General features: G+C 43.8%; 1 protein-coding gene across 2 annotated transcripts in view; it reads right to left on the reverse strand.

Moving 5' to 3' along the window:
* pacsin2 (protein kinase C and casein kinase substrate in neurons 2) overlaps positions 1–8,210 on the reverse strand; it is a 32,301-nt gene extending 24,091 nt beyond the window's left edge. For both annotated transcript variants that reach the window (XM_072673223.1, XM_072673222.1), the window contains exon 1: positions 8,086–8,210. The gene's annotated coding sequence lies outside the window, so the exon portion shown is untranslated. The remainder of the gene's footprint in view (positions 1–8,085) is intronic.
* Positions 8,211–14,174: the final 5,964 nt, after the last annotated feature.

The raw sequence follows: 14,174 nt of genomic DNA on the forward strand, positions 1-14,174 counted from the left end.
TTTCTTAATAAACCATGAAAAAAATAATAAAAATTAAAGTTGGGCATCGTTAAGCTTCATGCAGCACATTATTATTATTATTATATTAAAATTATTATATATTATTATTCTATTCTATTCTACATCTATTCAATGCATTACTTTCTAGTCTTTATATAGACAACTATGTATTACAAGGCATTTCCTTGCTTCTAATCAGACACTACGGTCTTCATCTTTGGAGCCACTTTATTTATCATATATGTACCATCTGCCCATCCGAATATAAGAAGGCCAGAAAATCGCTGACTGATTCTGAAATAAAGCCACAGTCAACAAAAACCCTTCAGTTCTTGTCCTGTCCTCCGAACCAGAGCTCTTCAGTCAGTCAGTCAGTTTTACCTGTGCTTTTAAGCATCGATATACAAACCAATGCAACGTCCCCACAACAATTAGAGTATTACATAAGAGCGGAAAAAACAAAACAGAGCTGTACCTTCAGAACAAGCCAAACCAAACGAAAGTCACATGACAGAAAGCGACGGCACTCAGAGCGTCACGGCACGAATTACAAAGTGGGAATATAAACAACCTTTATTTACGAGAAACCGAACAGAGAGCTGAGTTATTCTCGCACATCTGCAAGACTCAGACGAGCACCTCTCAGACCCTTTCAGACCAAGCTAAAAAAAACAACATCGGCTCAGTATCGTAATAAGACAACTGACAATGTCCAGCTGACCACGGTCTGAACTGTACATGAAACATTCACGGGTATATTATGGGGTGCGGCAGGTGAAATTGTCATATCATGAAGCTAATGTCAGAACATTTATGCATTGAAATGCTTGTGGTGAGGCTCAGGTTGATGCTCTACAGGAGGCCAAAACTATATTCATACTAAACATTAAAATAAAGTTATATTAATTATATGAAATAAATACAAAATGCACACAAAATATACACAAAGTACAGAATATACAAAGACAGGAGGGATCTGTAGACATTCTCTAATATGTACATTTATGAGAGAGTGGAGCTAAATATAAATATGTATGTATGTATGTTTATGTCTATGTATTTTTTCTGTAGCAATACTTTATCAACTCAGCACTGCTATCTGATGCTATTTTACCTAAGGTTAGCTTCTGCCTAGGGCTGGGCGATATGGCAATATTTTATCATATCGTAATCACAGGAAGTGATCAGACAGCAGTGTTGTAAAGGAGCTAGAAGCTGATTGGTCAGAGAGGAGAGACAGACTGGATTATAAGATATTAAACACTATAAAAGTCATTTAAAAAGGACGTCTGATTATAGAAACTGAGACTAAAAAAGGGATTTTACTGAACCCATTAACGGTATCGACAGATACTCAGCATTTAGAGACTCGGGCCAGATCGTTTGGGGCAAGTGCCTCAGGAAAACCCACCGCTGACTGAGCCAGAGGTGCTCAAGCTGTTACGAAACAAAAACACACATATGTGCATTCCTGTACAGGACGTCCAATCACTGTGTGCCTGCTGCTTAAAAGGCCTGAGGGCAAAGGCCCTCTGATAAGCACTGGAGCCGTGGAGTTGCAGGATTAATACGAGTGCTGTGCATGTTAAACCTCCGGCCCGACGACGCGATTGCGTTTATCAGCGGTCGAAGAGACATTCCACATTCTTGAGATCTGGTTTACGTATTAGAGCCTCTGCAGATAAGGCTTGAATATGAAACCTTGCCCTGGACCTTTTCACTCAAGCTAACGCACCTTGCCTGTATTTCCACACACCTCATCAGAAAACGGTGTGCTTGGGAATGCGAGAGAAGGCCTCAATTCACGATTTGAGCATCCCCTCATGACCAGCTGTACACATGCATTTGTTGACAAGCTTAGAAACAAAAGCAGCATCTGAAAGCAAGGTAAAGAAGCATGTGGACGGAGGCGGCAGAGTAATACTAGAGGAGGATACTAGATACAGCCCCATCACCCCTTGAAATGGCAACATGCACATGTGCAAATGTTAGGACAAGCCAAAAAATACATTTTTGTGAATTACTGAGCCAAACAGTACAAACTATTATAAGAGAAAATTGGCTTTTCATGCTCCTGGGCTCCCCCTACAGATGGGAAGTGTACTTTGCGCTTTGGGCCCCTCTTAAAGGACATTTCTGGACCAGTTAAGAGATATAGGAGCATCACTGAAAGGTAAAGAAGCATGTGGACTGAGGCGGTAGAGATACCAGTCATATATGACTTGAGTTATGCAGTGTTACACAGTTCTGGTAAAAGGGCTTGTGCAGTGCCACTAGTTGCCCAGTGCAATAGCAGCATTCCTGCCCGGAAAGGCAATGAGAGGTGCTGCTCTCCTCATTACAAAGCTTATATTTATTTATTTATTTATTAAGGTACAATTGCTATATAATGTTGCTTTAATAACAATGATGTTAACACCACAGGGAATCCAGATTCTGCTATCACTTCATGCCTGCGAGTGTAACTGCTGACCAACACTAGAATCTGAGAAAGTGGAAACATCTCTAAAGCAAACATCTCTAAGCTGAGCAATATGAGGATGAGTAGGAGATTCAGATCAGATGGTGAACGATGAAGACAGAGGAACTGGGAGATGGTGCAGAGGGATTCTCACCGAGTTTTGCTTTCTGACCTACAACACAAAATGTAAACGCACTGAAAAACATCGTAATACAGGACTCTCATTATCTGCCCATGCTTACTCACATGCCTTAGGTGGAGCATCAAGTACTACAATCCCCATAATTGTACACTACACAGAACACACACCCTGAAAGCTCCTAGATCAGCAAAACCCAGACAGATCATATTCTACTCCAGTGTTATATTTCCTCCGTTTTTTTCCCATGATCATCCCTTAAATCTAAACTACGTAGCAACTGTACCATAAAACAGCAGCTACCACATCATGTTGACGCTTGAGTCCGTCAGTCCACATGCTTCTTTACCGTCAGATGCTGCTTCTGGATATCACAGCTTGTCCACAAATGCACGTGTACAGCTGTCTATGAGGGGCTGCTCCAAGCATGATCTGTATTTATTGCAGTGGAGTAAAAGTGAACTACCCTCCCAACTGTAGGGGGAGCTCAACAGCAATTTTTTTTTTTTTATTAAATTTGGGATCTAGCATCTTCTGCTGCTGTCAGTCCGATATTGAGACCCAACTGGCTCCCAACCCACTCCTCTATTCACAGCATAACCCACAAATTGATTGGCTCTTTTCATCAAAGGGTGGGACACGTAAACAGTCACCATGTTGAGCACTATAAAAACTTTACACATGCCTCCTCCAATACATGCAAAGCAAGCCACCACCTCTTTTCGAGACATTGCCAGGGGCCCAGCGTCACCACACCAGCTAAGAGATGACTGTGCTGGCTAACATCGTTGGCTTAAGCGTGCTGAGGGGAGAGAGAGCGCCATCTACCCACCCGGAGAAAGCACGGCCAACTGTGCTCTCTTAGACTCTGGCTGCTGATGGCGAAGTGGCATGGCTCGGGATTCAAACTCACGACCTCCTGGGCCATAGTGGTAGGGCATTCGACCTCAGACACTTGGTGTCCTTATTTACAACAAGTACAGCACAAGTATATCAAATATTTACTTTAAAAAAAAGTTAGAAAAATTAGGTTTTCCTTTGTGTGGCTTTTTAATATTAGATTAGATTCAGCTTCATTGAGGAAGTACAAATAGCAAAGCCAATACAATTATGCTAAATACAGAGAAAGTAAACAAAATAAATTACATCTCTCATTACAAATATGAAAATATGAGCTATGATAATATGAACTCCAAAGCTTTATGCTAACTCGAGCAGCTTTTGGGCATATTTTGCATTGCAGGGAGTGCCTTCAAGGGAAAAGTAAATACAGTAGCACTAGGAGTCGCACTGCAGGGTGAAAAACACGTCAGACAATGATGATGATGATGATGATGCAAATTCCCAAAGGAGGTGGCCACATCATTCAACTGTCAACTGCAGACGTTCTTTGCGAACCTTACTGTTGCACCGAAACCCTTGATAAACTTGCAAATGCAGCATCCCGTCCATTAAACCATCAACACTCACCTCCCTACTTCACTCCCCCACATACTTAATACCTGTCAATAGGGAATATTGAACATGTGCCCAGTGAATTAATAGCACATAACTACTGTAAAAGCATGAAAAGGAGAAGGGCTACGAGACTGAAGTTTCAATGGTACGACAGATCTGAGCTGATTTCATACTTTTTTTCTGTTCAAGAAGGTTAACTGCTGATCTCAGAACATCATTCTTACCTCAAATCTGCAATTTAACCATCGTGAGGATGGACGGAAAACCAGTAGGTGAAGACTTTCCCTCCCAACAGCACTCTGTCTGGAAACCTCTTGCGCAACATTTAGCAGAACAGCAAAACTCAGCAGGGAACCTCCCAGGGGACAACCTCTAACTTTTGACCTTATTGGGAAATATCCTGCCCTCACTCATGTGGAGACGCGTTGCCACGACAACCAAAGTTCACCGACCCCTTGCAACCTTGTCAATTCCTTATGCAATTCCATGTGGGTTTCTGGGTAGGATGACCCCGCCGCAGCTGTGCGGACAGCCCGGCTTGGACGACTTTCGTGGGAATGCTATCTGTCGGACCTTTCTCTACACCGGCTCTGCATACTCCGTCCTACAAATAAAACCCTCGGGTCAATCAACACCTCAGCTGCAGCAGCTGCAATGGAGCACAACCAAAAGTTAACAGACTGCAGAGTCTGTCGGGTGTGCGAGGACACGGGCTGTCGACTGCAGCTACGAAAAAAAAACAAAAAAACAAAACAGTCCGATAACGTGATAATCTTCAGGGTCCACTGCTGGGCCATTTTTGGAAGTTCCACCGCGAATGGCTCACAGTTTATGGTGTTATGCAAGAGTGGGCGATTCAGCAACGCTAGAACGTCATGATAACAAATGTCCAAATGTTTGTGGACACCCCCCTTGTAAAGAATGCCTTCAGCTATTTTACAGATGTGTAAATGCACACATACACACACACACACATACATACATATATACATATATACAGCTTGTCTAGCCCCTGTAGAGAAGCACTGCCAATAGAATAGGACTCTCTGGAGCAGCTCAGCATGAACCTATTGGCTCCATGCTGCTGCCTAATGCCATGGGTATAAAGCCCCCGGCAGCACTGAGCTGTGGAGCAGTGGAAGAACTGCGTGCTCTGGAATGATGATGGTGCTCCGTCCAGTACTTTTGGGATGAGATGAGGATGATGAGGTGAGGAGGTGGTGATCATTGTCGCTGAATGCAATCAAACTGTCTGGACAGAGAAGAGACAGTTACTCCAACAAAAGCAGGAAACCCTTTTTAAGAGTCTTGTACGTCATGACCGGTAGTCTTTGAGGAATATGAATAAGAGCATGGTCCACCGCGTTCTTGCCTGCAGCTGACACACCCCTAGTATTTCAATAACACTGACTTGCAAGTTCCACAATAAAGACATTTAGAAGATGCTCTCAAGTGATGAAGCTACAGGTGTTGCCTACTGTCAGGACAGCGAGTTCAAATCTGGCTTAGAGCATATAACTAGGAGCCCATCTGGTTGTTTTCAATTAGCTGTAGTGATGTGCAGTACATATAAATGCAATATTTATTTCTATAGATTTTTAAAACGCAGTATTACAGATGCTCAGGATCATAAACACAACTCCAACTCATCCCAAAGGTACCGTATGGGGTGCGCCACCACTCTCTGCTCCACAAGCCAACGTCCAGGGCTTCAGAGCCAGCCCTCTAACTAAAGCTTAGCAATGGCACGATGACCCTGCGCTCCAGTACGGCTGCTCCAGTGTGTCCGATTACATTGGCAATGCTTTTCTATGCAGATTACACAACACAGCTGCTGTTCAGAAATATCCTAAAGACCCTTATTAAAAGTGCTGGATGTTTTTGGACATAATGGATACATGGTATGGTCATACTTCGAGTGTCTCACCATCATCTCAGCAATATCTTTGGGGTGGGCGTCAAGGTTTTGAGTTTCCAGAGACTGTCCCAGCTTTAATGGGATCTCCCCACGCCTGTGAGGCCCTAACACTGACCCCGTCGGTCAGTGAATCGAGGAAAAAGTTACACACCACCGATGTGGGCTTTTCCAGCTGACTTCCTTTGGCTCCCAGAAGCACCTGAGGCTGCCGATTTCACAGTCAACAAAAGCAGGAACCACTGGGGCACAGGGGTGCTTTCACTTCTCCTAATGCTACCCTTAAACACACACACACACACACACACAATTTTACCCACAAGCGGCAAAATACTCATCACAGTGACCCCTGGAAGAGGACGAAAACATCAGTCAAGGGTATTCTGCATTGCTGCCAACACTTTATACTTTATTCTGGCAGGAAAATACGGATATGGTCTGGATCACAATTGCTTTCAAGCCTCTTTCCTTGTATTTATGGTTACTGTGGAGTTTCACCAACTCCAGCTGCTGTAGGCCTTCATACAGTCGACTTTTCTGCACCATTGAAGCCCCAGTTAAAGCTGTTTAAAGGGGCAACAACCCTTATCTCGAACTGTAGGACTAGCCTAAATCAACATTTCAACTGTATGTTTGACAAGTAAACACACGTCAGCAACTCAGAGATACACTACGACACGTCCAAAAGTATCCAGACACCCCTCGTAAATCAGTGGAGTCTCCTACGTTAAAGGTGAGGCCACTGCGGACACATAGCTTGTGTAATAATCTCCATAGAAAGAGACCTCAGACATGGGCCCATTGCCACCACACCCAACAACATGTTCTCACGAGTGAAGGAGCTCCACTTGAACCCCTCAAATATGAAGTATATGACAAAAGTATTGGGACACCTGCTCGTTCGTTGTTTCTTGAAATCCTGCTTTTTAGGAGTAACTGTCTCGACTGTCCAAAGAGGAAGGCAGCTTTTTACTAACTTTTGGATTTTGGAGTATTGTGGTGAGGATTTGGTTGCTGATGTTGGATGACCACCACTCCACCTCACCCCCAACGTACTGGATGGAGCTCCAACATCCATCAATCCAGAAAACCTCTACTCGTACCTCTCACCGCTTGCCCTTTCTTGGAGGTACTGACCACTGCGGACCAGAAAGACCCCACTAGACCTGCCGCCAGATTTTGGAGATGTTCTGGAGATGATCTGGAGACGTTCTGGAGACGTTCTGATGATCCAGGCGTCTAGAACATCCCAGATTCTTAGACTGGCCCATTTCTCCTGCTGCTTTTAACACCAACATCACCTTCAAGACCTGGTTTCTCACTTGCTGCCTGAAATATGTAGCTAGATCCACCCCTTGACTGATGAAGAAAGCCCACTGTAGCTGAAGATCAGCAGGGGTTTACTCTTCACCTGGTACTAATGTTATGGCTTATCTGGGGCTCAGGCTGCTTTGACGAGCAGATGGAGCCCCTGCCCCGCCCTGCTCCAGCCAGCTCAACCTCAATATAGCCCAAAACTCAATGACAGCCATAAATAAAGGTCAAACACACCAAGAAAGCTTAAATATTAAACATTTAAACGACGTTATTGATATTTCTGATAGGTAAAAAGAGCAGGTACGGTGGCTAATCTGCTACGAGGACAAGTCAGCCCTGCTCAAAGTTCAAGAAACTAAAGATTTGCACATTTTAAAGACTAGTTTTAAGCAGGATATGGTTAGAAATTGAACTTTAAGCTTTAAACTCGCTTTAATGAAGGTTTCCTTTCTAAATATAGCTCGTCTAGGACGTTTAACGTTTAACTGTCATGAGCAGTTCCGTTCAACATGTCTCGTACAGCATGTTTACGCTGTTTTTCGTATTATTTACAACCTAAATAACATTAAAATACGACTAAAATATCAGCCAACTCATGTTTTTAAGATTAGCGTTAGCACTAGCTAGCTAGCGAATAACGTAAATAGCTAGCTCGCTACCTATGCTAGCTACCTAGCACTGGTGCTAAGCTAGGCTAGCCAGCAGAATGCGGGCTGAGTTCAACAGAAGTTTTACAAGCAAGTAAAAAAGTTGAAAAAACACATTTTAATGTATTAATTTAGGCGGCTGCCTCACCTTAATTTCAGCAGGTCCTCTTTCAGACGAGGATTCGTGCGGAAATACGAAGCCTTGACAGATATCTTGCTGGTTTTCCCTCAGTTTCTCAGAGCCGCTCCATGACCAGTCGAGAGGCAGCTGTGCTTCTCCTCCTCAGGAGGCGCGGCTCTCTGACCTCATATCCCTCATAAACTACAGCGGTGTCCCCCCAAACACACATACTGGAGTCCTAGGGCACTAAACTACAGCAGTATCCCCCTGAAAACTCACACACTGGAGTCCTAGGGCGGTAAACTACAGCAGTGTCCCCCTAAAACCCACATACTGGAGTCCTAGGGCGGTAAACTACAGCAGTATCCCCCTGAAAACTCACATACTGGAGTCCTAGAGCTGTAAACTACAGCAGTGTTCCCCTAAAACCCACACACTGGAATCCTAGGGCTGTAAACTACAGCAATGTCCCCCTAAAACCCACATACTGGAGTCCTAGGGCACTAAACTACAGCAGTGTTCCCTCAAAACCCACACACTGGAGTCCTAGAGCTGTAAACTACAGCAGTGTTCCCCCAAAACCCACATACTGGAGTCCTAGGGCGGTAAACTACAGCAGTGTCCCCCTAAAACCCACACACTGGAGTCCTAGGGCTGTAAACTACAGCAGTGTCCCCCTGAAAACACACATACTGGAGTCCTAGGGCTGTAAACTACAGCAGTGTTCCCCTAAAACCCACACACTGGAGTCCTAGAGCTGTAAACTACAGCAGTGTTCCCCCAAAACACACACACTGGAGTCCTAGGGCTGTAAACTACAGCAGTGTTCCCCTAAAACCCAGACACTGGAGTCCTAGGGCTGTAAACTACAGCAGTGTTCCCCCCAAACACACACACTGGAGTCCTAGAGCTGTAAACTACAGCAGTGTTCCCCTAAAACCCACATACTGGAGTCCTAGGGCTGTAAACTACAGCAGTATCCCCCTAAAACCCACACACTGGAGTCCTAGGGCTGTAAACTACAGCAGTGTCCCCCTGAAAACCCACACACTGGAGTCCTAGAGCTGTAAACTACAGCAGTGTTCCCCCAAAACACACACACTGGAGTCCTAGGGCTGTAAACTACAGCAGTGTTCCCCTAAAACCCAGACACTGGAGTCCTAGGGCTGTAAACTACAGCAGTGTTCCCCCAAAACCCACACACTGGAGTCCTAGGGCTGTAAACTACAGCAGTGTTCCCCTAAAACCCAGACACTGGAGTCCTAGGGCTGTAAACTACAGCAGTGTTCCCCTAAAACCCAGACACTGGAGTCCTAGGGCTGTAAACTACAGCAGTGTTCCCCCAAAACACACACACTGGAGTCCTAGGGCTGTAAACTACAGCAGTGTTCCCCCAAAACACACACACTGGAGTCCTAGGGCTGTAAACTACAGCAGTGTTCCCCTAAAACCCAGACACTGGAGTCCTAGGGCTGTAAACTACAGCAGTGTTCCCCCAAAACACACATACTGGAGACCTAGAGCTGTAAACTACAGCAGTGTTCCCCCAAAACTCACACACTGGAGTCCTAGAGCTGTAAACTACAGCAGTGTCCCCCCAAAACACACATACTGGAGTCCTAGAGCTGTAAACTACAGCAGTGTCCCCCCAAACACACATACTGGAGTCCTAGGGCTGTAAACTACAGCAGTGTCCCCCCAAACACACATACTGGAGTCCTAGGGCTGTAAACTACAGCAGTGTCCCTCCAAAACTCACATACTGGAGTCCTAGAGCTGTAAACTACAGCAGTGTCCCCCTAAACCCACATACTGGAGTCCTAGGGCGGTAAACTACAGCAGTATCCCCCAAAACACACATACTGGAGTCCTAGGGCTGTAAACTACAGCAGTGTCCCTCCAAAACACACATACTGGAGTCCTAGGGCTGTAAACTACAGCAGTGTCCCTCCAAAACTCACATACTGGAGCCCTAGAGCTGTAAACTACAGCAGTGTCCCCCTGAAAACCAACACACTGGAGTCCTAGGGCTGTAAACTACAGCAGTGTCCCTCCAAAACTCACATACTGGAGTCCTAGAGCTGTAAACTACAGCAGTGTCCCCCTGAAAACCAACACACTGGAGTCCTAGGGCGGTAAACTACAGCAGTATCCCCCAAAACACACATACTGGAGTCCTAGGGCTGTAAACTACAGCAGTGTCCCTCCAAAACACACATACTGGAGTCCTAGGGCTGTAAACTACAGCAGTGTCCCTCCAAAACTCACATACTGGAGTCCTAGAGCTGTAAACTACAGCAGTGTCCCCCTAAACCCACATACTGGAGTCCTAGAGCTGTAAACTACAGCAGTGTCCCCCCAAAACTCACACACTGGAGTCCTAGAGCTGTAAACTACAGCAGTGTCCCCCCAAAACTCACACACTGGAGTCCTAGGGCTGTAAACTACAGCAGTATCCCCCTAAAACCCACACACTGGAGTCCTAGAGCTGTAAACTACAGCAGTGTCCCCCTAAATCCACACACTGGAGTCCTAGGGCGGTAAACTACAGCGGTGTTTCCCCAAAACACACATACTGGAGTCCTAGAGCTGTAAACTACAGCAGTGTCCCCCTAAATCCACACACTGGAGTCCTAGGGCGGTAAACTACAGCGGTGTTTCCCCAAAACACACATACTGGAGTCCTAGGGCTGTAAACTACAGCAGTGTTCCCCAAAACCCACATACTGGAGTCCTAGGGCTGTAAACTACAGCAGTGTTCCCCCAAAACACACATACTGGAGTCCTAGGGCTGTAAACTACAGCAGTGTTCCCCCAAAACACACATACTGGAGTCCTAGGGCTGTAAACTACAGCAGTGTCCCCCTGAAAACCAACACACTGGAGTCCTAGGGCGGTAAACTACTGCAGTGTCCCCCTGAAAACCCATACACTGGAGTCCTAGAGCTGTAAACTACAGCAGTGTTCCCTCAAAACCCACACACTGGAGTCATAGGGCGGTAAACTACAGCAGTATCCCCCAAAACACACATACTGGAGTCCTAGGGCGGTAAACTACAGCAGTGTTCCCCTAAAACCCACACACTGGAGTCCTAGGGCGGTAAACTACAGCAGTGTTCCCCTAAAACCCACACACTGGAGTCCTAGAGCTGTAAACTACAGCAGTGTCCCCCTAAAACCCACATACTGGAGTCCTAGGGCTGTAAACTACAACAGTGTCCCCCTAAAACCCACACACTGGAGTCCTAGAGCTGTAAACTACAGCAGTGTTCCCCTAAAACCCACACACTGGAGTCCTAGGGCTGTAAACTACAGCAGTGTCCCCCTAAAACCCACATACTGGAGTCCTAGGGCGGTAAACTACAGTAGTGTCCCCCCAAAACTCACACACTGGAGTCCTAGGGCGGTAAACTACAGTAGTGTCCCCCCAAAACTCACACACTGGAGTCCTAGAGCTGTAAACTACAGCAGTGTCCCTCCAAAACCCACACACACTGGAGTCCTAGGGCGGTAAACTACAGCAGTATCCCCCAAAACTCACACACTGGAGTCCTAGGGCTGTAAACTACAGCAGTGTCCCCCTAAAACCCACATACTGGAGTCCTAGGGCGGTAAACTACAGTAGTGTCCCCCCAAAACTCACACACTGGAGTCCTAGGGCGGTAAACTACAGTAGTGTCCCCCCAAAACTCACACACTGGAGTCCTAGAGCTGTAAACTACAGCAGTGTTCCCCCAAACACACATACTGGAGTCCTAGGGCTGTAAACTACAACAGTATCGCCCTAAAACACACACACTGGAGTCTTAGGGCGGTAAACTACAGCAGTATCCCCCAAAACTCACACACTGGAGTCCTAGGGCAGTAAACTACAGCAGTATCCCCCAAAACACACATACTGGAGTCCTAGGGTGGTAAACTACAGCAGTGTCCCTCCAAAACCCACACACTGGAGTCCTAGGGCGGTAAACTACAGCAGTGTCCCCCTGAAAACCAACACACTGGAGTCCTAGGGCGGTAAACTACAGCAGTGTCCCTCCAAAACCCACACACTGGAGTCCTAGGGCTGTAAACTACAGCAGTGTCCCCCTAAAACCCACACACTGGAGTCCTAGGGCTGTAAACTACAGCAGTGCTCCCTCAAAACCCACATACTGGAGTCCTAGGGCGGTAAACTACAGTAGTGTTCTCCGAAAACCCCCCAGTGTCCGGACCTCCACAGAAGAGCCATATTTTGATTTATTCTATGATGTTATTAAACATAATATTCCCCTTTTTACTGAACTGCATGTGTTTGCTGCTGCTGCTGCTGCTGCTGCTGTAAAGGAAAGGCCTGCAGTTGTTACAGGTGTAGGAACTACTTTCCCTCTCGGCCTCCTTCCTCCTACAGCCTGAGCTCTGAATGCTCGGTAGTGGCAGGTCTGTCATTGGTCAGTGCTCCTCATAGTTCATTTGGCTAATCAGGTACACCTGTGGGAGAGAGCCAGAGAAACAGACAGACAGATGGACAGACAGACAGACAGACACATGGACAGACAGATGGACTGACAGACAGATGGACAGACTGAAACACAAATGCAAAGCTAGTGCAGCCTTGTCAAAGCGTCCTGCCATAGGGCAAATTTATAGGTCCAGCTCCCTGAAGGTAACCAAGGTAAAAAAAATAATTTATTTTATTTTAATTTAATTTTAATCATCATTTACATTTTTACAGCACTCAGTAAAATAGTAACAGTGCACTAAAGGCTGTTGCTGTTATAATTATCATGAAAAACACATGAAAACATTAAAAATGGTCAGAACAGCGGCTTTCCGGCCGGGTTTGGTTTCACTCAAAAGGAGCTCATCGCGGCTTTTCACTTCAGATGATTTCATTAGTATTTATTTTGTCATTTCTATTTTAAATCTAAGGATAAATAATTTATATTTTTAAAAACGTTTCTTTCATTTTTAATTGAATGTTTTTAATTGTATTAAATTCGCGTGAAAGTTACACAGAGGTGAGTTTCAGCACTGTAGTCTGATCACCAACATGTGGCATCCGCTGGTTGGGCCAATGAGGACAGGGGAAGGAGTGAGGAACAGGCATAAGAGAGACACTTCATTAAATCTAGTAATCACAGACACTGCAGTACAGCTGTTAGCTAGCGCCACACTGGGAACACTGGGAACACTGGGAACACTGGGAAAGCTATGCTCTGAACTTCTCTGACCAGTAATCACAAATACATCAGGTGTTCCCCCAACCCTGGTCCTAGAGGTCGTAATAGCCTCTGTTAATGTTAGCTAGTGGTTCCCTGCTGAAAGACACGCCACCTTCTGCTCAGGCTGATTAGCTGGATGAATAAGGGAATAAGCAGGTGTCCCAATACTTTTGTCTGTGTAGTATAGTATATTAATTATATATATATAAATATAAATATAAATATAGTATAGTATATTAATTATATAAATATAAATATAAATATAAATATAGTATAGTATATTAATTATATATATATAAATATAAATATAAATATAGTATAGTATATTAATTATATATATATAAATATAAATATAGTATAGTATATTAATTATATATATATAAATATAAATATAAATATAGTATAGTATATTAATTATATATATATAAATATAAATATAGTATAGTATATTAATTATATATATATATATATATATATATAAATATAAATATAAATATAGTATAGTATATTAATTATATATATAAATATAAATATAAATATAGTATAGTATATTAATTATATATATATAAATATAAATATAGTATAGTATATTAATTATATATATATATATATATATATAAATATAAATATAAATATAGTATAGTATATTAATTATATATATATATATATATATATATAAATATAAATATAAATATAGTATAGTATATTAATTATATATATATATATAAGATGGCTCAATAATCTTACAGATCTAGAACTTTTTGCCGAAAGAATGTCAGAGTCCCAAAACAAGAACTGAAAAAATATTATTTCCTACAAAAGTGTTTATTAGCTGTGATTTTCCTTTTTAAACTGTTTAAACTGTTTAAACTGTTTCCTCCAGGTCAGGGTCATGATGGGTCGAGACTCTAT

This window comes from Salminus brasiliensis, chromosome 2, assembly GCF_030463535.1.
Source record: "Salminus brasiliensis chromosome 2, fSalBra1.hap2, whole genome shotgun sequence".
Taxonomy (NCBI): domain Eukaryota; kingdom Metazoa; phylum Chordata; class Actinopteri; order Characiformes; family Bryconidae; genus Salminus; species Salminus brasiliensis.